At 49.4% G+C, this 26,236-nt stretch overlaps 1 protein-coding gene across 7 annotated transcripts in view; it reads right to left on the bottom strand.

The window, feature by feature from the left end:
- fam160a1a (family with sequence similarity 160 member A1a) overlaps window positions 1-26,236 on the bottom strand; it is a 225,551-nt gene that overhangs the window by 117,480 nt on the left and 81,835 nt on the right. For 3 of the 7 annotated variants that reach the window (XM_038791988.1, XM_038791987.1, XM_038791985.1), the window contains one exon: window positions 19,665-19,767. The exons of 3 other annotated variants lie outside the window; for them this stretch is intronic. The gene's annotated coding sequence lies outside the window, so the exon portion shown is untranslated. Of the gene's footprint in view, window positions 1-19,664; window positions 19,768-22,809; window positions 22,893-26,236 lie in introns of those variants that run through there. One more of the 7 variants, XM_038791986.1, reaches the window with a different exon arrangement.

Genomic DNA, 26,236 nt, shown 5'->3' with positions numbered 1-26,236 from the left:
CATTGGCCCTGGTCGGTCATGTGCCTCCCGGCTGATTGGTTGAGACCAGTCATGTGACTGCTCTCCGATTGGTTGAGAGGCTGAGTTAACCACGCCTCCTTACCGAAGTATAAATAGTCGAAACACCCGGCGGTCGTCCATTTTATTGTAGACAACCGCAGGGCTAAGTTCTAGCTTATTAAAGCCTAACTTTTGTAAAGCAACTCGTCTCTCGTGCAATTGATGGCTCATCAGGCATCAAAGCTGCTCTGTTTGCCATGAGACAACCAACGAATTGCATTGCCGTCACCTCAAAATCAGACATTGTAAGATGGCCCATTACTTTAATTTCCACAGCTGACTATTACATACATTGTTCTGTCATCGTGTTTCTTTGTGTTTGGAATATTCAGTCTACCTAGCCGTTTCTGTTCTCGGGGATGGAAGCACAATCCTCTGTCACTGGCTAAATAACTCAAAAGGAAAATAGAAATAAAAAGTGGAGATCAGGACACATCTCCCTGTGTGAATCTAAGCAGCACTTTCAACCTCAACTGCCTGAAGCCATGCAAGGCACAGCGGGCAAGAATCACAAACATTTGCAGTGTTAACTTTACCTTCTGTTGTCTTCACTGCTGCTTAACTGTACCTCAGAGGAAAGCTTAATGCCAAATCCAATCTAATACTCAGGGTCTTGCAGTTACAAAATTCAACTCAAGAAATTCTTGCCAGATGAGTTAGCATTTCAAACGCCCCTGGCGGCTCCCATGATTTTTGCCATCAAGTAGCTGACGCACAGAAGCTGGAGGTATAACCTGTTTATCTTTGTGTACAGTGAGTTAGTTAATCCCAACCAGGGGAAACAAATCCACTTTTGAAGAGCCTTAGCCAACAGATGTCCTTTACCAACACGTGCCTCAGGGGACTTGAGGTGGGCAAAGAACAGCTGTGCAAAGAACAGCTGCCAAGTTTCAGTATAAAACATGACACTGCAAAAAACCATTAACTGACATTGAAGCAAGAGCAGCATGGTGGCACAGTGGTTAGCTACCACCACCTACGGCACTGATGGCCCCAGGTTCGTTCCCGGCCCTGGGTCACTGTCCGTGTGGAGTTTACACATTCTCCCCGTGTCAGTGTGGGTTTCACCCCCACAACCCAAAGATGTGCAGGTTAGGTGGATTGGCCACGCTAAATTGCCCCTTAATTGGGAAAAAAAAAATTAGGTACTTACTTTTTTTTTATTGACTTTGAAGCACTTTGGTAAATTCAGAGAATGTGAAAGGTGCTACATAAATGCAAGTTATTTATTTTCCTTCAAAACCTCCTGCTGCTATTCAATGCGTACAGTATTTTATCTATTTTTTGGAAATTAACTTATTTGGTTAATTGTCTAAACTATGGTTTATTGAAGTTTTTTTAAAAATGCTGAGGTGGGTAAATATATATCGATGGAATATCTAATCCAGTTGGTGAAGGTACATCCACAGTACTTTTAAGAAGCAAGATCCAGGATTCTGATCCAGCCCCAGTAAAGGATCAAATTGGCAATCTCACAATCTGACCATCTGGTCACACAAAATGCTCCAATAATTTTATTCCCATGTCAATTTCCTCTCCCTTCGGTCACTAAAATTTCCCCTGTACGTGCAAAATAAGGCTTGAATAAAATGCCAATTTCAAAAAGATACATACACCACAATAACAATTCAATTGCTTGTGCATTTTAATGCTTTCATTAAAGTTTTTAGGTTGAGTGTCCAATGGCCTAACAGAAACCTGAACTTGGACTTTATTCAGGATTATGATTTGGAGCTAAATTGAAATGCATTTCATTTCCCAGGATGTGCATATACTTCTCAGATATGGCACATTCTGGTTCATTAGCTTTTCTCCAAATAATTCCAAACAAAAATGGACAATTTCTGAAGCTAAAACTTATTTTGAGTTTTTTCTTCGAAAAGGGAAAGGCGATTTGTGCATGCAAGCAAAAGTGAGGAAAAAATGATTTTGTGATTCCACAATCCATTTTATTTGGCATTTCACAAACTTCAAGGAGCAACAGCTAAATGACTATAAATTCCCATGTCAGCATTTACAGTGCAAATTACCTATTCAAACTTGTCATGTGTTTCACAGTTAAATTGTGAGAGTACGAAGTTCAAAAAGAAACTCAGAATCTGAGATTCCAGTGAATATCAAGAGTAGAAGCGAGCAAGCAGATAGTGGCTGGAATTTGGAATGGAAGGTGTTGAGATTCTGCCCCTTCTCTTTCAGACAGCCACACCCCAGTAGCTGACATGGGCAGATCTTATCCCATCCTATTCTACCATAAGGAATGTGCTTGGAGAAATTCTAAGGCTAGATAGATAGATAGAACAGTACAGCACAGAACAGGCCCTTCGGCCCTCGATGTTGTGCCGAGCAATGTACCAGTAACCCCCCCCCATTAACCTTATTTTTTAGGACACGAAGGGCAATTTAGCATGGCCAATCCACCTAACCCGCACATCTTTGGACAGTGGGAGGAAACCGGAGCACCCGGAGGAAACCCACGTACACACGGGGAGGATGTGCAGACTCCGCACAGACAGTGACCCAGCCGGGAACTGAACCTGTGACCCTGGAGCTGTGAAGCATTTATGCTAACCACCATGCTACCGTGCTGCCCAGAAATTCTGACCATTTCACCACGATGAAACCTGAACAAAACTCTTACGAGCCGTCTGTAGCAGTGCTAGTTACGCAAAGCCGACTAATAGGTCGGATACAGGGAGGGACATTGATTCACACAGTCCTTCCATATGTGCAATGGTTGATCTGAGCATTGCAATAAAGAGTTGATTCCAGAAATCAAAAAATGGAACCACACAATCATGAAATGGTTACAGCCCAGAAGGAAGCCATTCAAGCCATCAGATCATTGCCAGTTCTCTCCAAGAGTACTCTACCCATTCATACTCCCATACCCGTTCCACATAACCCTTCAAATCTACTTATCCAATTCCCTTTTAAAAGCCACAATTGACTCTGCCTCCGCTATACTCTCAGGCAGTGTGTTCCTGATCCTAATAATTTGCTGCATTTTTCTCAAGTCACCATTGATGCATCTTTTCTCTTGAATTGGCATCTCCTTGTTCTGGACCCTTCTACCAATGGGAACTGTTTCTCTCCCTATCCACTCTGCCCAGACTTTTGAATACCCCGGTTAAATCTCCTCTCACTCTTCCCAGCTTTTCCAATCTATAACGAATGAAGCTCTTCATTCCTGGTACCATGCCCATAAATCATTTCTGCAACCTAACTAAAGGCTGCACATCCTTCCTAAAGTGCAATGCCCAGAATTAGGCACAGTACTCCAGTTGAGGCTGAACTAGTATTTTGTGAAGATTTACCATAATTTATTTGTTTTTGAACTCTATGCCTCTATTTATAAACCCCAGGCTGCCATATGCCTTGTAACTACTTTCTCAAACTATCCTGTCACCTTCAACAATTTGTACAAGTATACACCCAGGTCTCCGTGTTCCTCGACCCCATTTAAAATTGCACCCTTTATTTTCTTCCTCTCAAAATGCATCACTTCACACTTCTCTGCATTACATTTTATTTTTGTCACATTCCAATGGATGGTCAATGTCCTCCTGTAGTATCTATCACTATCCTCTTCACAATCCACAATTATTGGCAATTTTATGTCATCTCCAGATTTGGAAATTGTGCTCCAAACGCCCAAATAAATTATTAGCATACTGTCCAGAAAAGCAGTGGACACAGTAATGATCCCGGGAAACACCTTCCTCCAGACTGTAAAGTGACCATTCACCACTATTCCCTCTGAGTGGAAAACAACCACTCACCTTCCACTCTCTGTTTCCTGTCACCCAGTCAATTTTGTACCTAAGCTTCCACTGGTTCTTTTATTCCATGAGCTTCTTTGCTGACTAACGTATTATGCGGCACTTTATCAAATACCTTTTGGACGTCTGTGTACACCACGTTACCCTCATCACCTCCCTCTGTTGCCTCAAATTGAACTCAATTATTCCGTTTCTTAATTAATCCACCCTTATCCAGTGACTGTTCATTTTGTTGTGGATTATCATTTCTACAAGCTTTCAACCTAAACTTGACTCATCTGTAGTTGTTGGGTTTATCCTTTTTGAAAGGGGGTTTAACATTTGTAATTCTCCAGTCCTCTGGAACCACACTGTATAAGGAGGATTAGAAGATCATGGCCAGTGCCTCCAAAGTTTCTACCCTTACTTCTCTTCATATGCTCGGATGCCTTCCATCCAGTTCTGGTGGTATCAACTTGAAGTACAGGTGGCTTATCTAATACTTCCTCCTTTACGGATTTTTAGCCCAGCAGGTATTTCAACTACCTCCACTTTTGCTGTGGCTACGGCAGAATCTTCTTCTTTGGTAAAATCTCAGTCAGGCCCTGTTTCCCTGTGTCAACCTCTTTTTGATTCCTAATCTCCACCTCTCTCTTCTTATGTCATTGTTGCTATTTATATGTATACAGAAGACTTTTGGATTCGCTTTTATCTTCATTGCCAGTCTCTTCTCATACTTTCTCTTTACCTCTCATTGCCTTTGCCACTTCCCCTGAGCTCGCCACATTCAGTCTGGTTCTTGCTTGTGTTATCTGTCATTCTCACTTTTTTTCTGCTTTATCTTACTTTTATTACTTTTGTTACAAGGTAGATTTGGTTTTGTTTGCCCTACCTTACTCCTTGTAGCAATGTACCTCCACTGTACCTCGGCCATCTGCTCTGCAAATGCAGCCTATTGTTTCACTGAGATTTTACTTTCCAATCTTGGATTCCAATTTACTTAGGCCAGATCCATTCTCAACCCACTGAAATGTATCCACCTCTTGTGAGGGCATTTGTCCAAGCTCTATTGAGGTGCTATTGCTCCAGCATGTACAAATCCCATCTCCCCCTAGAACTGATCCCGATATTCCAGGAACGTACAGCCCTCTCTCCAGCTGCACATTCATTTGCTTTATTCTCCTATTTCTATACTCACCGGCACATGGCACTGGCAAAATCTGCCTGCAGGATCTAATTTCTCTTTCTACTTACCTGGTTAGTACTGGTATAGAGCAACCTCCGGCTTTTCACCCTCCTCCCTCACAGTGCTCTACAGCCAGTGACATCTTTGACTCCAACACCAGTGAGGCAACACGACCATAGAATCTCCTATCACTATTGCTTTCTCTCTCCCCCCTACCCGCCCCCCTGTACTGATGAGCCACGCATGATGCTGTCGACTTCACCCCAACTGCACTGTCCAGAGGAACCATCACTCTCAGCTGTATTGCGAACTGCACATCAGTTGGAAAGCAAGATGCAGTCAGGAGACTCTGGAACTCCTGACTTGCCTGGCCCGCCTTGATTGCCTGCCAGTCACCCACTCTCTGTGCTGTGGGGTGACCACCTCACAAAACATTCTATCTACTGGTCTGCACGGCAGCACAGTGGCTAGCACTGTTACTTCACAGCTCCAGGGTCCCAGGTTCGATTCCCGGCTTGGGTCACTGTCTGTGCGGAGTCTACATGTTCCCCCAGTGTCTGCGTGGGTTTCCTCCGGGTGCTCCGGTTTCCTCCCACAAGTCCCGAAAGACGTGCTGTTAGGTAATTTGGACATTCTGAATTCTTCTTGGGTATCTGAACAGGCGACGGAATGTGGCGACGAAGGGCTTTTCACAGTAACTTCATTGCCGTGTTAATGTAAGCCTACTTGTGACAATAAAGATTATTATTATATAGCTTTCAACGTTAGAGGAACCTCAATGACACTGGCTGCTGCTCGAGTGCCAAAGGATTTTTCTTTAAACTGCTAAAGAGAAAGACTAGGCACATGAGAAATAAAACCAACCAGTGAGGCAGTAAAAGGAAAACAAAATGATAAATAGGCTTGCTTCATCTGTTTCTTGTGTATCCTTTGGGTATTAAAAAAAAAAGCTTCGCAAGCGGGAACCACTTTCACTCTGTGGAGTTCTAATGTAGCAAGCCCATGTCACAATTCATGATGATCCAAGCTGTGTCTGCAGCTTGTGTTCCATATGGCCATCAAATATAAAAAGATATCAATTTACTAGCTTTTTTCCTAAGTCTTCAGTCAACCACAAGTCAGAGCAGAATGCCAAGAGACATTTCACAGCAATAAATGGCATTCTTCCAATAGTAGCTGATAGTACAAATGTAATATTTATCACCGGGAACATGTGATTTTTATACAAATATTTTCAGTGTTATAGATCCAAGATGATGAATGAAGAGGATTCTTCATACAGATTATAATTTTTAACTACTTCCTCCTCCCCCTACATTGCACATTTACAGTACGTGGTGACATCTCTACCACAAAGAAAGCTAATTAATAATATTTAATTTGTTTAGAGCATTACTGTGTTGTTGCTAATGCAAAGCGATGGTTAACATTCCTTTCTGACAATGCATAGCCATCAGTCGGAGAAATACACAACAAATAACTTGCCACATGTATAACCTAATTACATATTTGAAAGTAAATTTTAGTTGTAAAGTCCCACGCAGTTTGTTTACCTAGACACATAGCTCATTGCTTCCTCCTGAACACAAATCTTTAACAGACTCATATTGTAGTGTGTGATAAATCATCAGGCATTTTATTGCAAAGGAAGTTTACAGTCCAATAGTTTGTTATCCTACTACTGCTCAGTGGCATGTAATAGGGCTGGCTAATTTAAAAAGCACATCAATAAAGTATTGCCTTCCACCAATTTACAAATAAATTTGTCAAAGCATACCCTTTTTACAAGGTTTCCTGTTCCATTAAACCTTTACTGTGCCCAAGTGCATGTTGTAATATTTACAGACATGCTCAGGTTTATTTAACCTTGACGTACTCCAGTACTTCGAAGTGTGCACACAAGGACAGGAGGCACTCTTGTGCTCAGTTACAGATTATTGGGTGGCTGGTAGTGATATAATATTGCTGGAAGTTAACAAACCCGGCCTAATCTTCTGATTTCCGGATCATCATTGCTGCTGCTCGGAAGATACCAGCCATCGTGTCCAGTTACTTAACACAAGTGTACATATAGGGTGTGATTTTCCGGAAAGATTCCCAAGTATAGAAGCGAGCGGGAACTGCCGCAAGCTTCCCGGGGCTTGGCCCAGCGACGCTGGCAATGACATTCAACATTAATTGGTCCAATTAACGAGGCCCCACGGGCTTCACACTGCTAATGAAAGCTCGCCAGCTGATTCGTTGGGACCGCGCCTGCCAACCCCCCTGCTAACAAGGTGGAGCAGCACTTAAACAGCACTTGCACAGCCAACCTCACTCAGCTCGCAGCCGTGGCGACAAGACGACCGGCCTCACGATTTGGGGATGAAGACTGTGGTAGTATGACTAGGGGTATTATGGTACCTGGGAATGTGAGCTGCCATTGGTGCAGAGGGCTCGCTGCTCAATGGCCCAAGTATCGTGTTCTTTATATTCTTATTGGTCGAGAGGAAGGTAGCTCCGCCTACAAGGTGGGGTATAAGAACCCGTGTTCCCCAGCAGCCAGGCCATTTCTGTACGTCTGCTGCCGGGCTCACTTCTTGCTGATTAAAGCCTTTCGATTCGGACTTCACCTACGTTTCGTATCCATTGATTGTGCATCACAGACCTGGGAAGGCTCCTCGATGCGATGGGGGCCAGGAGGGATGTCTGTTCCCCCAAGCATCCTGGAGGGTGAACCACAGGGCAGCCAATGCCGCCTGGGATGAAGTGGCGGCGGCTTTAAGCTCAAGCAGCGTGACCAGGAGGACTGGCCTCCAGCGCCGCGAGAAGGTCAACTACCTACACCACGTCTGAGTTGAAACCACTGTACCCCCACCTCCTACCTACAACCCACCCACCCGTCCCCCCCAACCCCCTCCCTTCACCCCAAACCTCCCTTCACAGCCCCCTCCCCCACAGTACTGTGCACCACACATATGGCTAATGATGTCCTCAGTGTCTCCACAGGAGAAGCTCCCCCACAATCGACAGGAGAGGGCCCTGATTGGCGGTGCCGGACATTAGAATCCTCATCACCTTCAAGGAATGGGTCCTGGAGGTGACAGGGGTGGCCGAGAACAGAGCGATCGCCGCTTGCCACAGAGGTGAGCATCCACCGGAACTCACCCGAATGGACTGTCACACGTGAGTTGTTAATGCCATGCAGACTGATCCATGCCTATCACTGATCACATGTTCATTCAAAAACAGGGCCTCTAGCCCAGGCATTTTCAAAGTCGGGGTCGCGACCCAGGGTCAAGGAGCCATCCGTCGTGGCTCTCCCATTTGCGCAAATTCTAGCGCAACAACCGGCATTTAACAATGTTGCCTGCAAGCGGCCTTCATAATGACGGCCGCGACCAAAAGAAAAAAATGTGGCCGAATTTATGATACTGCTGAGAATTTAGAAGTCAAGTTTATTTCTCGTTCAACACAGGGCAACCGATATGTGCATAGCCATCTCCTCCTGTGAACCTGATTGGAGTGAGATCGTGAGAACCAAGCAGGCTCACCTCTCACACTAAAGATAAGAGAAAATGGTGGTTTGCGAAGGTCGGCCGGCATGGGTCGCGAAGGTCGGCCGGCATGGGTCGCGAAGGTCAGCCGGCATGGGTCGCGAAGGTCGGCAGGCCGGCATGGGTCGCGAAGGTCGGCCGGCATGGGTCGCGAAGGTCGGCCGGCATGGGTCGCGAAGGTTGGCTGGCATGGGTCGCGAAGGTCCGCCGGCATGGGTCGCGAAGGTCGGCCGGCATGGGTCGCGAAGGTCCGCCGGCATGGGTCACAAAGGTCGGCTGGCATGGGTCACAAAGGTCGACTGGCATGGGTCACAAAGGTCGGCTGGCATGGGTCACAAAGGTCGGCTGACATGGATCACAAAGGTCGACTGGCATGGGTCACAAAGGTCGACTGGCATGGGTCACAAAGGTCGATTGGCATGGGTCACAAAGGTCGACTGGCATGGGTCACAAAGGTCGACTGGCATGGGTCACAAAGGTCGACTGGCATGGGTCACAAAGGTCGGCTGGTTGGTAAAAACGGGTCGGCGGTAAAAGAGTTTGAATCACACTCCTCTAGCCGACAGCGCTGGCTCATCCGGGGTGGCCCCACCACCACCCTGCCTCCCATAAGACCACCTCAGAGGAGTGCACAGAGGATGCATTGTTGATGTGTCACAGCTGTCAGCTCCACCCTCCACAGCACACAGACACGCACCTCAGTGGAAATGTTAGTGGTCAGGCTTCTGGGGCACAATCTGGTGAGCACCACACAGTTGCTGATGATGCACATCAGGTGGAGGTAGGAACCCCCATGCGAGACAGCAATTGGAGGGCTGCTGGATCCCAGGATCCAGCTGGGTCCCAGCAGATGCTGAGCCCCTGGAACAGGTTTACCCGGAGATGATGGAGACGTTAAGGTGCGGCCGGGACATTCAGAGGGAAATGTCAGCGACACTCCAGCAGGTCCATAGCCGCTTGGAGGTGCCCCAGAGGCTGCGGGCGCAGGTGATGTCACCAGCAATGCATGGCATTGAGGCCAACACTGCTCGGGTGGCGACCGCAGTGGAGAGCCTGGTGCATGATGTCAGCAGCATTAGTGAAGGTGGCCAAGGCATCATGCAATCGGTACCGGTCATGGCGGAGGGTCTCGGCAGACTGCCCAACTCGATTGGGGACGGGACCCAGTATCAAGCTGATCTTGATGAGATACCGCAGGTCATGTGCTGCATGGATGGAAATGGCTGAGGCTCTGCGGACTTTGTCCCAGTCGCAGGTGGGCATTGCTGAGGCACTGCCCTCCTGCCAGGGCCGGCTCAAGGCACCGGCAACTCGGGCTGTTGCCCGGGGCGCCATGTGCTAGGGGGCGCCAGATTCGATCCCGCGCATGCGCAGTTGGGCCGGCGCCAACCAGCGCATGCGCGGTGGCCGCACTCCCCCAGTGTGGCCGCACTCCCCCAGTGTGGCCGCACTCCCCCAGTGTGGCCGCACTCCCCCAGTGTGGCCGCACTCCCCCAGTGTGGCCGCACTCCCCCAGTGTGGCCGCACTCCCCCAGTGTGGCCGCACTCCCCCAGTGTGGCCGCACTCCCCCAGGGCGCCCCCCCCCCCCGGTCCGCCCCCCCGCTCGGTCCGCTCCCCCCCCCCCCCTCGGGTCCGACCGCCCCGCCCCCCCCCTCGGGTCCGCCCCCCCCTCGGGTCCGCCCCCCCCTCGGGTCCGCCCCCCCCCCCCCCCTCGGGTCCGCCCCGCCCCCCCCCCTCGGGTCTGCCCCCCCCCCCCCTCGGGTCCGCCCCCCTCGGCCTCGGCCCCGCCCCCGCCCCCTCTCAGCTCCGCCCCCCTCTCGGCCCCCCCCCCCCAGCCCCCGCCCCCCTCTCGGCCCCCCCCCCCCGGCCCCCTAGCAGATCCTGTTAGGGTGGAGATCAACCTCTCCACCCTGTACCCTGGCGTGGCGGGGGGACCTGCTGGGATCCTTGACGCTTAAAAAGGCCAAATTTGAACTGAGGGGAAGGATGGAGGGGTTCTACAATTCATGGGCGTTATTCATTATGCACTATCGAGAATTGGATCACATTGAACATTAGGGGGGGTTGGGGGCTGGGAGGGTTGGGGGAGGGGGACTGTATGTGATAATGGTGACTATGGGTGATTCCTGATTCCTCTTTGTAATTTGTTTATGTTAACATGCGGGCCAATGTCTGGGGTTTGGTGGGAGGATGGGATCATTGTTATTGATATGGGGATTGACATTACATTCATTACTGATTATTTTTTATTGTTGGGGGTAAATTTGGGAGAAAATGTGAAAAAGGACGAGAATAACAAATATATACTTTTTTTAAATAAAAGGATGGGTCATGGGGCAAGATGCTAGGTAGGAGGGGGGCTGCTAGGCAGGGGAAAGATGGCATGCGGAGGAAGGGGGCAGGAGGAGGAAAGAGGTAGGTGGAGAGTAGTGCAACAGTTGGGCTGTGTGCAGGTCAGGGGTAGTGGATCAGGAGGGGAGGCTGGGTTGGGAATCAAGAGGAGGTTGGGTCGGAGGGAGTTGGGGGGGGGGTGTCAGTGGGTCATCAGGTGGTGAGGTCAGGTCGGGTTGGGGGCAGGTGGAGGTTCAGTTGTATCGTTACCAAGTGTGAGAGATAGGGACATATGTGGTGGGGCTCGAGAAACAGATTAATTACCCATCGGAAGTTCAAGCTGCCTGGAAATTGAAAATGAAAATGAAAATCGCTTATTGTCACGAGTAGGCTTCAACGAAGTTACTGTGAAAAGCCCCTAGTCGCCACATTCCGGCGCCTTTTCGGGAATCGAACCGTGCTGCTGGCCTGCTTGGTCTGCTTTAAAAGCCAGCGATTTAGCCGAATGAGCTAAACCAGCCCCTTAGTCACAGATTCCCAGAGAGTCAGTGTTGGGACCTACAACGGGTGCTACAGTACATCTTACAGGGGTACACATCTGGTCTCCAATTAGCCGCAGGTTGGAAGAGCTGGACCATTCAAAATCATTTGGCACCTGTTAAACCCAGGTTCTGCCTGTTCTCTCAGGTAGATGATGGGCCGAATGAATGGCCTCCTTTTGCACTGTAGGGATTCTGCGATTATGATAGAACCCACGTAACTATTTGAAAGAAGAGCAGGGGAGTTTATCCCTGGTGTTCTGGCCTATTTATCCCTCAATCGTCATTAAAAACAAATTATCTGGTCTATTTTTCACATTGCGGTTTGTGATACAGTATTGTGCTGTGAGAGAAATTGGCTGCCGTGGTTCCTACATTACAATAAATACTTTTTGAAGTGCAGTCTCTAATTGGCAATGAAACTCTTTGGGGTTTGTTAAAAAATTCTGTTTCAGGTTTCTAACACAGACACTTACAGGAAGAGTGACTTCCATTCCTGAACATTTGGAAATAGTGTACTACACCTGGGGGATTTTAGTGATGAGTGTACCTGATGTTGTGAAATGCATTACATAAACACAAGCTTGTTATTTGTTATTGTGACATTATCCATTTGCCACACAATGAATATTGTTTCAGTCATTTAACTGGAAGAAGGGTAGAGGATGGTACAGTGGTTAGCACTGCTGGCTCACAGCACCAGGCACCCAGGTTCAATTCTGGCCTTGGGTGACTGTGTGTGGAGTTTGCACATTCTCCCCGTGTCTGTGTGGGTTTCCTCCCACAGTCCAAAGATGTGCAAGTGGATTTGGATTTGTTTATTGTCATGTGTACTGAGGTACAGTGAAAAGTATTTTTCTGTGTGCAGCTAAACAGACCATTTAGTACATGAAAAGAAAAGAAAATACATAACAGGGCAACACAAGGTACACAATGTAAAGTTGGGTGGATTGGCTGGGTTACGAGGATAGGGCAGGAGAGGATTGGTGCAAACTCGATGGGCCGAATGGCCTCCTGTAGGGATTCTATAGATTATATTGAAGGAATATAACTTCACTGAATGGCCAATTCCATCGAGGGTTTTTGAAAATACCTCAAATTTCTGCTTAAAAATATATCTAATTAAATCTGATTAAAGTTAGTTTTGCACTATATTACCTTGGAATAGGATCTGACCTCATTGTACAAACGGGTGGCAGAATCCAATTAAACCCATTCTCTATCAGCAAAGAAAATGACAATGGAAAGTATACAAAATGGCTGAATATATTTTATACCATCACACAAAGTCTAAACTTGGCGCCACTGTGTGGGAATCACAATCTTACATCCAGTATAGGATACTGCCACTCTAGTGTCACAATAATTGGGCTGTGGCCCTCAACAAATAGAGCAAAAGAAAGAGAAAGTTTGTTGATTAAATAAAGCAATCGCTGCAGATGAAAAGGCAAGGAAACCTTATCTTTTTTCACCTTCCCTCCTGTGGGATGTGACATACTTTTGAGACACAACAACTTAAAAATCACAATTGTGAAGTTCAATGTGTGAAGGATCATTATCTATTTTATTTCCATCTTTCACCGAGCTGAGCCAGGAGGCAGATGGACAGACTGACTGGGGAACCTCTGCAGATGTCCAGACCAATTATATTCCTGCAGCTCAGAAAATAAGATCCCATTAGACCACATTAAATTAACCTTCGTCCCAGAGCAGACTAAAAGCTAGTAAAACAATGTATTCATGGTGACGCTGGGAGTGTCAAGCTTTAACCTCGAATGTAATACATGGAGGTTCTGAAATGATCAAGTTATACCAAGCCAAACAGTTTAACATTAGTGAGCTTCAAAATGAACCATGCCTGACACCAGAGAAATAGATACGTGGATTCCTCATGAATTTTGCAATGGGGCATAGGAATAAGACAGAGGTAGGTGATGCAATTATACTCATCAAATGTCGACAGGTAGAAAAGAAATGAGGAGCTTATTTTTCATCCTTATTTTCATCCACATTGCCACAGAAGAGTAAATTTTCAACCTAAATATAGAACCTTAAGTTTGCCGGAACTAGGTCACCTTTATCCGCAGAGAGCTGCTCGCATCCTGAGTAACTGAGTTTGACAGCAAATAGCCATTAGCTCATGTGATCAAACAGCAGACTGGCCCAGTTAGTCCCTCAAATGTTCTGTTAGATAGGAGGTAAAAAATACTCACACAGATTCATATTAAAAGTAAAACTACATTTTTTTTCTGTAACCCCCCCCCCCCCCCCCCCCTCGCCTCGTCTCCGCTGAATTGAGATCTAAATTTGGGAAGTAATCTGTAGTCACTCATCATAAAAAGAGTAGGCAGAAGGAAAGAAAATTGCTAAAGTTTATAATTCATTGTCATATTTTCGTAACTAATGATGTACTTCCACCCCGCCCCTAAAGTGCCCATGAGGTTCGCCCGAATTCAGGTCTTACAGTAATAACACGGGCAAGCTGCCAGCAACGCCTGCCATACCTCCAGATGCAGCTCACAGATGGCAGCTAGCAAATTTGGGCCTGGCGCCTCACTCATACCAGCCCCCTGATAAGGAGAAGGCACAGAGGAAAGAAGGTGGGGGCATTAGAAAGAGGAAAACACAGGTTGGTAGTGGACTGCAGTGACATTGTGCAGTGAGGCAGTGACTGGGCCTCGTGGTCCCATAATAATAATAATAATCTTTATTATTGTCACAAGTAGGCTTACATTAACACTGCAATGAAGTTACTGTGAAAAGCCCCTAGTTGCTTGTTCGGATACCCAGACGAAAAATTAAGAATGTCTAGTTCACCTAACAGCACGTCTTTCGGGACTTGTGGGAGGAAACCGGAGCATTCGGAGAAAACCCACGCAGTTACTGGGAGTGCGTGCAGGTTCCGCACAGACAGCGACCCAAGCAGGAATCCAACCTGGGACCCTGGCGCTGTGAACCAACGGTGCTAACCACTGTGCTACCGTGCCACCCATGTGGTTCCATTGTGGCAGTGGTAAAATAAAGTTCTCCTCGTTTTTGACAGCCTCCAGCATGCTCCTTCATAACCATTTACTAGTTCATTGTAGAACGGAAAGAAACAGACAGAGCACGTCAGTTTCACCAGTTTTGCAGAACGATCCTGAAATTGGCACAGTATTTTCAGGTGGGTGCCAGGAACACCAGAAAGGAGCAATGTAACAGAAGCCATGCTGTCAGCGCAGATATGAAAACACCCACAACGCACACCAATTTCAAAAGTTAGTGAGCGCCATTCAATATCACAGTCAAGATTGTATCAGATTCTGAACTTCCTGGCTTTGTTCACCTGTGCAAAACATTACATTTATTGTGAAGCTTGTCCATTAACTCAGAAATGGAGCTGGGTGTGGCCAACGTGGGCACAAAACCCAGACCACCACCCCTGCAACCTCAGGCCTGAGAGATTGACATCTGGGTCTCATCAACATGCACTCTTCGCTGGTGGGTAGGAGCACATTTTCAGGCATCAGAAGACAATACGCAACAGCTAACGTTCCCAGAACACAGGTAAGTCTCTGGGAGGAGGAGCCCCAGGTGGAAGCAAACCACGGCAGGGTAAAGCTTAGCTGCCGTTTCCTCCTGGGGCCCAGGGTCAGGGCGGCCTCTGCATCGCCACCCCTGATTTTACTGATGATGGAAAAGATCCCAACAGATCAGGTAGTTGTCCTGAACTACCTCTTTAGAATGACCAATACGGTCAGTGCCACGCTCAACTCAACAGGTTACTGCCATCCATATCCCTCCTGACACCACATGGCAAGGCAGCAAAAAGAAACTATCATGTGTGCCTCCGATGGCCACAGTTCCTCTTTCTGTTTCTGGCAGGAAGGTCACTGTGGTGAATCACAGTAGCGTAATTCACAGTGTATTACTATGTCTCTGTAAGCTTGGCACACAAGCAGTTGCGCTGCTCTGTCACTAGGGGGAGATGCACTGGGAGTGTACGAAAGTTTGTACTGGGCTCCACCCTTGGCTCCACCCACGGCTCCTCCCCCCTAACCGGAAGTATAAAGATTGACGCTGAGAGCCTGCCTGCAGTTCATCTGGAGTTCATCGTGTCACAGGCAGGCTCTGTTGTAAGATGATTAAAACCACTGTTCACTTCTAACCACGTGCCGCGTAACTGCTGCAGAACATCGAGAACTTGCTGTCCGTGATGCCTTTGTTGCAGGCCTTAGATCAAATTACGTGCGCCAGCGACTGCTGGAGAAGGGGGCCCTAAATTTAGAAGATACTGTTGAACTCGCTACAACTATGGAGGTCTCATTTCGCAGCCTCACCTCGTTTCCTGCCGACTGCACGACCCCGTCATGGGCCCCCGACCAGCGACTCCCCCAGGCCTGCGCCGCGTGGCCACCCAGCCACCATACTGCCCCAGCCTGCCACTTTTGTGGCCAGCCCCAGTACCCACGGCAGCCCTGCCCGGCCCGCAACGTGACCTGCAGCAGCTGCGGGAGAAAAGGCCACTACGCCAGAGTGTGCCTGGCAAAGAAGACCCCAGTCCCGAAAACTCTAGCGGCACAGGGTGATCACTCTCCGAACTCGCAGGCCCGCAGGCCCCGGAACGCAGTGACCTATGCCCCAACTCCGCCCCACCCGCCACATGCGATCCATGGGGGCCGCCATCTTGGCAGACCCCCACCACGGGCGACTCGTGGGGGCCGCCATCTTGGACGCCATCTTCCTCGCCGCCCGCCACGTGCGATCCACGGGGGCGGCCATCTTGGGCCCCATCCTCTCCACACTCAGAAAACTCGATTGAAGACTGCGACCTCGGCGGGCATTCATCGCGCGGCCATCCCAGCGCAGCCGACTACCCACAACTCAGCGCAGTCACACTGGACCAATCGCGCCCAAAGCATCTCAACAATTCTATGACAACGGTCAAAATCAACGGGTACAGTACACCGTGCCTTTTTGGCTCCGGGAGCACTGAAAGCCTTGTACACCCAGATCTGGTTAAGACGCTGCTCGCTCCCCGTTTTCCCTGTACGGCAAACTATCTCCCTCGTTTCGGGTTCCTACTCTGTCCATATCCAAGGGCGCACCGTCGCAACTCTAACAATCCAAGGCGCTAGCTATTCTAAATTCCAACTATACGTCCTGCCCGAACTCTGCGCCCCTGTCTTATTGGGACTCGACTTTCAGTGCAATCGCAAGAGTCTCACCCTCAGCTTCGGCGGTCCCCTACCCCCACTCACTATCTGCAGCCTAGCCACGCTGCGAATCTCACCCCCTCCTCTCTTTGCCAACCTCACTCCGGACTGTAAACCCATAGCCACTCGCAGCAGGCGGTACAGCCTACAGGACAGGGTGTTCATTCGATTAGAGGTTCGGAGGTTTTTACGTGAGGGGATCATAGAGGCCAGTAACAGTCCCTGGAGAGCTCAGGTGGTGGTCGTCAAGACTGGGGAAAAATTCTGCACGGTCATAGACTATATATAGTCAGACTATTAATCGGTTTACGCTCCTCGACGCGTACCCCCTCCCCAGGATTGCAGACATGCTGAATCAGATCGCCCAGTATTGGATTTTTTCCACGGTGGATCTAAAGTCTGCATACCACCAACTCCCAATCCACCCGGAGGACCGCCAATTCATGGCGTTCGAGGCCGATGGCTGCCTCTTCCACTTCCTCCGGGTCCCCTTTGGCGTCACAAATGGGGTTTTGGCGTTCCAACAAGCAATGGACCGAATGGTAGACCAGTACGGGCTGCGGGCCACGTTCCCATACTTGGATAACGTCACCATCTGCGGCTATGACCAGCAGGACCACGATGCCAACCTCAACCGATTTCTCCAGACGGCCCAGAAGCTTAACCTCACATACAACAAGGAGAAATGCGTTTTCCGCACGACCAGACTAGCCATCCTCGGCTATGTCGTGGAAAATGGAGTCCTGGGCCCCGATCCGGACCGTATGCGCCCCCTCTTAGAACTCCCTCTCCCTCATTGTCCCAGGGCCCTCAAACGGTGCTTGGTGTTCTTCTCATACTACGCCCAGCGGGTCCCTCAATATGTGGACAAAGCCCGCCCACTCTTTAAGGCCACACTTTTTCCCCTGTCAGCTGAGGCTCGCCAGGCCTTCAACATCATCAAGGAGGACATCGCCAAAGCGGCCATGCGGGCGGTGGATGAATCCGTCCCGTTCCAGGTTGAGAGCGATGCCTCAGAGGTAGCTCTTGCAGCCACATTGAATCAGGCAGGGAGACCAGTCGCATTTTTCTCCCGAACCCTCTCCGCTTCGGAACTTCGACACTCGGCAGTCGAAAAGGAAGCACAAGCCATCGTGGAGGATGTTCGTCACTGGAGGCACTAACTCGCAGGTAGATGGTTCACACTCATCACCGATCAAAGATCACGTTTGACAACTCGCAAAGGGGCAAAATTAAAAATGACAAAATTCTGAGGTGGAGGATCGAACTCTCCACCTACAAATACGATATTATGTATCGACCGGGGAAGCTCAACGAGCCCCCAGATGCCCTGTCCCGCGGGACGTGTGCCAGCGCACAGAGTGACCGCTTAAGAACCATCCACAATGACCTCCCACCCGGGGGTCACCCAGCTCGCCCACTACATTAAAGCCCGAAATCTGCCTTTCTCCACCGAGGAAGTAAAAGCCATCACCAGGGATTGCCCGATCTGCGCGGAGTGCAAACCGCAATTCTACAGACCAGACAGGGCCCACCTGGTCAAGGCTTCTAGGCCCTTTGAACGCCTCACTATCAATTTCAAAGGGCCACTCCCCCTGACTAACAGGAATGTGTACTTCCTGAACGTCATAGACGAGTTCTCCCGTTTTCCCTTTGCTATCCCGTGCCCCAATATGACCTCCCATACAGTCATTAGGGCCCTGCATAATATCTTTACCCTGTTTGGTTTCCCCAGCTATGTACACAGAGACCGGGGTTCGTCCTTTATGAGCGACGATCTGCGTCAGTACCTGATCGGCAAGGGCATCGCCTCGAACAGGACTACCAGCTATAACCCCAGGGCGAACGGGCAGGTGGAGAGGGAGAATGCGACGGTCTGGAAGACCGTCCTACTGACCCTCCGATCCAGGAATCTCCCGATCTCCCATTGGCAAGAAGTCCTCCCAGACGCGCTCCACGCTATTAGGTCCCTCTTATGTACCGCCACCAACCAGACCCCCGGCTCTTTATTTTTTTCCAGCGGCACTACCACGGGGGTTTCGCTCATGGCATGGTTAAAGACACCGGGCCCAGTACTCCTCCGGAAGCACATCAGGGCGCACAAAACTGACCCACTCGTAGAGAAAGTGCTCCTACTGCATTCGAACCCCAGTACGCCTTCGTAGAGTTCCCTGACGGCCGTCAGGACACTGTATCCCTCCGGGACCTACACCTGCAGGATCCAACCACCGCCAACGTACCCCTCACTGTCACACTACATTCCACCCAACTTGCCCCCCACGCCCCCGCACCTACCAGTTCGCTACATTTTGTTTGCACGCCCGCGCCAGCTAGCTCCCAGCGCCCCCAGTCGAACCAGACGGGTATGAAGCTCGGGCGGAATCGCCCCCGGAGTCCGCCATCGTACCCCAACCGACGGTGCTCATCCAGCCACCAGAAGGGGCTGCAACCCTGGTGCTCCGCCGATCACAGCGGACAACTCGGCCACCGGACAGACTCAATCTGTAAGCCACCACCCCCGCCGGACTTGATTTTTTTACAGGGGGTGAATGTGGTGAATCCCAGTAGCGTAATTCACACTGTATTACTATGTCTCTGTAAGCTTGGCACACGAGCAGTTGCGCTGCTCTGCCACTAGGGGGAGATGCACTGGGAGTGTACGGGAGTTTGTACTGGGCTCCATCCTTTGCTCCACCCCCCTTACCGGAAGTATAAAGGTTGATGCTGAGAGCCTGCCTGCAGTTCATCTGGAGTTCATCGTGTCACAGGCAGGCTCTGTTGTAAGACGATTAAAACCACTGTTCACTTCTAACCACGTGTCGCGTGAATTGATGGTCTCATCAGTCACAATGGCCTCCTCGCTCAGTCTACCAGTTTGAACAGTGCACGCTGTCCAATGAAGTTATTGGGCCCAGATTTACACATTAGAAGATTCACCCCCACCGGTTTCAGGTTGCTATTTGCTCAGATGGTCATGTTGGATAAAAGAAAGAAGGGGGATGGTAGCGGTCAAATCTCTTGCAATTTTAAACAGCTGCAGCGCAAGGTTAAAACTTACGTCTCCATTCAGATTTCAAAAAGAGTACACTTGCATTGGCTGTCCATCGGTACAATCGTTGTCAACGCAACTAACTAGAATAGGTGGAGACGACATTTTAAATCTGAATTGAGCAAAACAGAAAACAATAAAGCGACATTTAGAAAACATATTAAATGGGACCAATTCAGATCAACTCTAAATGTGCAAGTATCTTTTTATCAATTCTCTTTACTTTACAGACATCGATACATTTTATTCCCCCACCCTACTCCTCGCATGCCCTCCATTTTGTTTTTACTTTCTCATTGCCTCAGGACAATGCATAGTAGTGAGCAGGACAATGCATAGTAGTGAGCAGGACAATGCATAGTAGTGAGCAGGACAATGCATAGTAGTGAGCAGGACAATGCATAGTAGTGAGCAGTTCAGTGGGCTTGTTGGATTGCTGCATTTTCTCAAAACTGACAATGCCAACTTCACCCACTTCTCGAAACATGGGGCGCAATTCTCCCAGCCCTGCGTCGGGCCGGAGAATCGCCGCAACCACACCACGCCGCCCCAGCGCCGGCGCGTAATTCTCTAAGGTGCGGAGGATCGGCCCCAATGGCGCGGCACGTTGGCGCGCCGCCGATTGTGGCCCACTGTCCGCGGCTTAGCCGCCAATTCTCCGGCCCAGATATGCCGAGCGGAAATGGCAGAGTCCCGCTGGCGCCGTTCATCCCTGTGTCGCTGCTGGTGGGAACTCTGCGCAAAGGGCCGGGGGCGGCCTGTGTGCGGGGGGGGGGGGGGCCTCTTCTGATGGGGTCTGGCCCGCGATCGGGGCCAACCAATTGGTGGGTTGTCCTCTCCCCCCCCCCCCCCCAGGCCTACTTTGTTGTACGGCAGGCCCCTGAACCCCCATGCCATGTTGCGTTGGGGCCGGCGCGCATTTGGCGCCCATTTGGCGCCGGGAAGGGAGGCTGGAGCGGCGTTGACGACGGCACGAACACTTAGTCTCCATTTCGGAGAATCCCGCCCATGATACTTGGTGCATCCCAGAAATATTAAATGTTATGGAAAGCAGCAAGTATTGTATTCAAATTGAATGTCATTGTGGTATCACCCAGGAGATGGCACAGTGGTCAGCACTGCTGCCTCAGTGCCAGGGGGCACAGGTTCAATCCCAACCTCGGGTGGCTGTTTGTGTGGAGTTTGCACTTTCTTCCTGTGTCTGCGTGGGTTTCCTCCAACAGTCCGGTTTCCTCCCACAGTCCATAGATATCCAGGGTGACATGGATTAGCCATGCTAAACTGCCCCTTAGTGTCCAAAGGTTAGGTGGTGTTATGGGGTTACAGGGATAGGATGGGTGAGGGATTGTGTCTAGATAGGGTGCTCTTTTGGAGGGTCGGTGCAGACTTGATGGGCCAAATGGTCTCCTTCTGCACTGTAGGGATTCTAACACACTTCATTTATTTGTTCTGTTCTGAGGAAAGCAGACCGTCATAAAAGGTAGTTTAATGACACTGGGAAAAGAGCCCAGTCTAACAGCTCTCTAAAGATTCCTCCTACCTCAACGTGGCTCCATACGTATTGATGAAAAGTGTGAACAGGTTTTTAGAACTTGTTAACTCTTTGTTAAAGATCAATTATGAAAAATGTTATAGAATTACAAGGTAATGAAAATAATTGAAAAGACAGTTAATGAAAAAGAAAGAAACATTGTGGTGTGGGGAAATGAGTGGGGTGAATCGGATAGCTCTTTTAAAGAGTAACAGGCCAAAAGGCCTTTTGTACAGTATGATTCCCTGACACACTTGAAGTATAACCACAGTAGTAACAGAAATTAATCAAATAAAATAGAGGGCTTTTCCTTCCCAGAGTATGGAAATGCTGGTGCTTTTGATTATCTACAGGGGAAGGAGAAGGAAAACTGGAAATACAGAGGTGCAAATTTTTCAGTCAGTCACACACTGCCTTAACTTGGAAATAAACTGCCGTTCCTGCATCGGCACTGCGCCAAAATCTGGAAATGTGTGGGTGCACCCCTAATCAGACAGACTGTTAACGATGTTGGCTTATCGCCATCATCATCAGGGAAATTAGGGATGGGCAATAAATATTGCCCTCGCCGGTGACATCCACATCAGAAAGATGGAAAATAAATACAACAAAGAGCTTCATTGGCAATTCATGAATGGTCCCCTTGCAGAGTCTGAACCGATAATTGTGGGAGGATATTTGTTTGTAAAAGACCTCCAGGGGCAATTTATCACCCACTGTATTGATCACTTGTGGCAGTGAGAGTAAATGTCCCTCACTCGGTCACTTTTCTATACTGGATCAGCACAAATCCATCAATACGAACATTAGCATTCACCACCAACAGCAACAAATTGGTTTCATCAAGATTAGTAGCCCATTTTTTGATGAGGAAAATAAGATCCTTGGCCATTATCCCAATGGGACATTTACTCTAACATTTATTCCAGAGAAATACAAGTGTGCGCTGACATTGCTGCTGCATGCAGAGACCACTGTCATCAGGTTCTTTACAGAGAGTGGGGGGTGCGTGGAATGCACTGCCAGCAGAGGTGGCGGAGTCAGAGTCATTGGGGACATTTAAGCAACTCTTGGACAAGCACATAGACAGCAGTAAATTGAAGGGTGTAGGTTAGGTTGATCTTTGATTAAGATAAATGGTCGGCACAACATCGTGGGCCGAAGGGCCTGTCCTGTGCTGTACTGTTCTATGTTCTATTTATGATAAGTAGGCAGGCATGTGACATTCCAATTTCAGCCATTGTCTAACTTACACATGCTAAAACTTTCTGGACTCTGAATATTTATGATGTGGAGATGCCGGCGTTGGACTGGGGTGGGCACAGTAAGAAGTCTGACAACACCAGGTTAAAGTCCAATAGGTTTGTTTCGAATCACTAGCTTTCGGAGAGCAGCTCCTTCCTCAGGTGAATGGTGAATTCACCCGAGGAAGGAGCTGCACTCTGAATATTTAGATTGATGGTCACTGTTTCTTGAAGGGTTTTCTGTACGCAAACTAGATTGCACACTTGAACTCTGGAGCGTTGGTGATACACTATTTCTGTTGTTTCATTCCATCATCGGGTGCTTCACCATGCAGTTTTTCTGGTCAAAACTGCTAGTGATGGTCAAAATCTGCTTTACCTTTTTCTATTGTTTCATTCCATCATCGGGTGCTTCACCATGCAGTATTTCTGGCCAAAACTGCTAGTGATGGTCAAAATGTTTGTTGATTTTCTTCAATGGAGCAGCTGTAATGTACGCAGCCCCATTGTTGCATAAGTCATTGCCCTGTACTATGTTCAGGGTTTAGAAACAAAAGGTTTCCATGGCGATCTTTCAAGGGAAATGATTTATAAACAGTCTTTCAAGATACATTTCATCTCCCTATTTGCCCAAGGTTAATATACATTGATGAGCATGAATGTTTGGTTCATGCTCAACTGGAATCAATTTCCTGAAGTCAATGTTAGACTTCCTTTCACAATGAAGGCACAAGGCACGATTATTTGTAAAATTGGTATCTTGTTTTTCCTTTGGTAACAATTCAATAGTCAATAAAATGTTATAATCCTGTTTGACACTGTAAATCATAGCTAATTACAGCCACTACCAGGTATCTTAAAGCACTCATTCTAGCATAATAACCCTCCTGGTCCTTTTTCCTTCCTTTTATTCTAAATCCATTGTCACCACCTTCCTCCTTAAAAGAAAACTCAATCATCCTCTGCAACTACCATGCCACCTCTAATTTCCCTGTTGTCAACAAATATGCAATTGCCTCTCTAAAACTGCACTGCAACCCTACAATCGACATTCTCGCTTTCTGCAGCAAGAAAGTACCTTGCCCCAAGTTGTGATGACTGATGCACTATCAATTATGATGAGATGAGAGTAGAGAGTAATCGAGGCTTTATTACACAGAGATGTGTAGCCTTCTGCAGCTGCTGCCAAAATGGCTGCAGCTTGGAGAGCACACACATTTATACTCCGCCTACTGGGCGGAGCCAGCAGGCAGGGATCTACTCCCGTACCTGTACAGGGGCCTTACCGTAATACCCTCGTATGCGGTATACACAATACAACAGTGGTGACGACCACATTCACCCCCTGTTAAAAAAGAGGGGGTGGTGGAAACTATTTACATACAGTTGTTAATAAAATTATGAAAGAATACAAATTTAGACGGTCACGTGCCTTGATCCACCGTTGTGAGCACCGCAGGTGTGGTGTTGATGCCGGTGTTGGTTCGGTCGTCAGTGTCGACCTCATCTTCATCCACGGGTGGGACGGAGCGTCCTGGAGCGGGGGCTGTGGCGGGGTGCGCCAGGGGAAGGAAGGGTGGTGCCGGGAGGGGGGGGGGGGGAAGAGAGATGTGCGGGGACCCAGCTGGTGCCAGGTGCCGAAGGGAGACGGTGTCTTGGCGGCCATCGGGGTACGCTACGTAGGCGTACTGCGGGTTCGCATGGAGTAGCTGTACCCTCTCAACCAACAGGTCCGCCTTGTGCAGCCGCACGTGCATACAGAGAACAGGTCCTGGAGCTGCCAGTCATGTCGGGAGCGAAACCCTGGAGGTGGACTTCCTGGGGAAGGCAAAGAGACGTCCATGGGGAGTTTAGTTAGTCGCAGTGCAAAGGAGCACCCAAATGGAGTGAAGGGCGTCGGGGAGGACCTCCAGCCAGCGGGAGGCCGGGGGATTTCTGGACCGTAGGGCCAGCTGGATGGCCTTCCAGACCATCCCATTCTCCCACTCCACCTGCCCGTTTCCCTGGGGGTTGGAGCTGGTCGTCCTGCTCGAGGCAATGCCCCTGTTGAGCAGGTACTGGCGCAGCTCATCGCTCATAAATGAGGATCCCCGGTCGCTGTGGACGTAGGCGGGGAAACCGAACAGAGCGAAGATGGTGTTGAGGGCTTTGATGGCGGTGGCAGACGTCATGTCGGGGCATGGGATGGCGAAGGGGAATCTCGAGTGCTCTTCGACCACATTAGGAAGTGTGTGTTGCGGTTGGTGGAGGGGAGGGGCCCTTTGAAGTCCACGCTGAGGCATTCAAAGGGCAGGAGGCCTTCACCAGGCGCGCACAGTCTGGCCGGTAGAAGTGCGGTTTACACTCCGCACAGACCTGACAGTCTCTGGTGATAGCCCTGACTTCCTCGACGGAGTAGGGCAGATTGCGGGCCTTGATGAAGTGATAAAAGTGGGTGACCCCTGGGTGACAGAGATCATCGTGCAGGGTGCGGAGTCGGTCCACTTGTGCGCTGGCACATGTACCTCGGGATAGGGCATCGGGGGGCTCGTTGAGCTTACCGGGGCGATACAAAATCTCGTAATTGCAGGTGGAGAGCTCGATCCTCCACCTCAAGATTTTATCGTTTTTGATCTTACCCCGCTGTGTGTTGTTAAACATGAAGGCTACCGACCGTTGGTCAGTGAGGAGAGTGAATCTCCTGCCAGCCAGGTAATGACTCCAATGTCGCACTGCTTCTACGATGGCTTGGGCCTCCTTTTCGACAGAGGAGTGCCGAATTTCGGAGGCATGGAGGGTGCATGAAAAGAATGCCACGGGCCTGCCTGCCTGGTTGAGGGTGGCGGCCAGAGTGACGTACGATGCATCGCTCTCCACTTGGAATGGTAACGTCTTGTCAACCACGTGCATCGCAGCCGTGGCGATGTCGACCTTGATACGGTTGAAGGCCCGGTGAGCCTCGGCCATTAGTGGGAAAGCGGTGGATTGAATGAGTGGGTGGGCCTTGTCCGCATAGTTTGGGACCCACTGGGCGTAGTACAGGCATCGTTTGAGGGCTTTGGGGCAGTGGGGGAGGGCGAGTTCCATGAGGGGGCGCATGCGATCGGGGTCGGGCCCTAGAACTGGACCACATAGCTGAGGATGGCTAATCGGTCCGTGCTGAACACATAGTTCTTGTTGTAGGTTAGGTTAAGGTGTTTGGCGGTGTGGAGGAATTTGGAAAGGTCCTGCTGGTCGTGGCCCCAAGTGGTGACGTTGTCCAGGTATGGGAAAGTGGCCCATAGTCCGTACTGGTCAACCATTCGGTCCATCTCCCATTGGAAGACCGAGACCCCGTTAGTGACGCTAAAGGGAACCCTAAGGAAGTGGTAAAGGCGGCTGTCCACTTCGAATGCAGTGTATGGGCGGTCCACCTTGCGAATGGGGAGCTGGTGGTAGGCAGATTTCAGGTCCACTGTGGAGAAGACCTGGTACTCTGCAATCTGATTGACCATATCAGATATGCGAGGGAGGGGGTTCGCGTCGAGCTGAGTGTACCGATTGATGGTCTGACTTTACTCAACGACCTTCCTGTTTTTCTCCCCAGTTTTTACCACTACCAACAACTCTCCAGGGCTGTTGCTGGCCTCGATAATACCTTCCTGTAGCAGCCGCTGGACCTCAGACCTGATGAAGATCCTATCCTGGGCACCGTACCATCTGCTCCTGGTGGCAATGGATTTGCAATCCGGGTGAGGTTCGCAAACAGGGAAGGTGGGTCAACCTTAAGGGTTGTGAGGCCGCATACAGTAAGGGGTGGTAGGGGCCCGCCAAATTAGTTAGGCTCT

This window comes from Scyliorhinus canicula, chromosome 3 (genome assembly GCF_902713615.1).
Source record: "Scyliorhinus canicula chromosome 3, sScyCan1.1, whole genome shotgun sequence".
Classification (NCBI taxonomy): domain Eukaryota; kingdom Metazoa; phylum Chordata; class Chondrichthyes; order Carcharhiniformes; family Scyliorhinidae; genus Scyliorhinus; species Scyliorhinus canicula.
The sequence above is the reverse complement of the archived record's forward strand: the minus strand, read 5'-3'. Positions and strand labels throughout refer to the sequence as shown.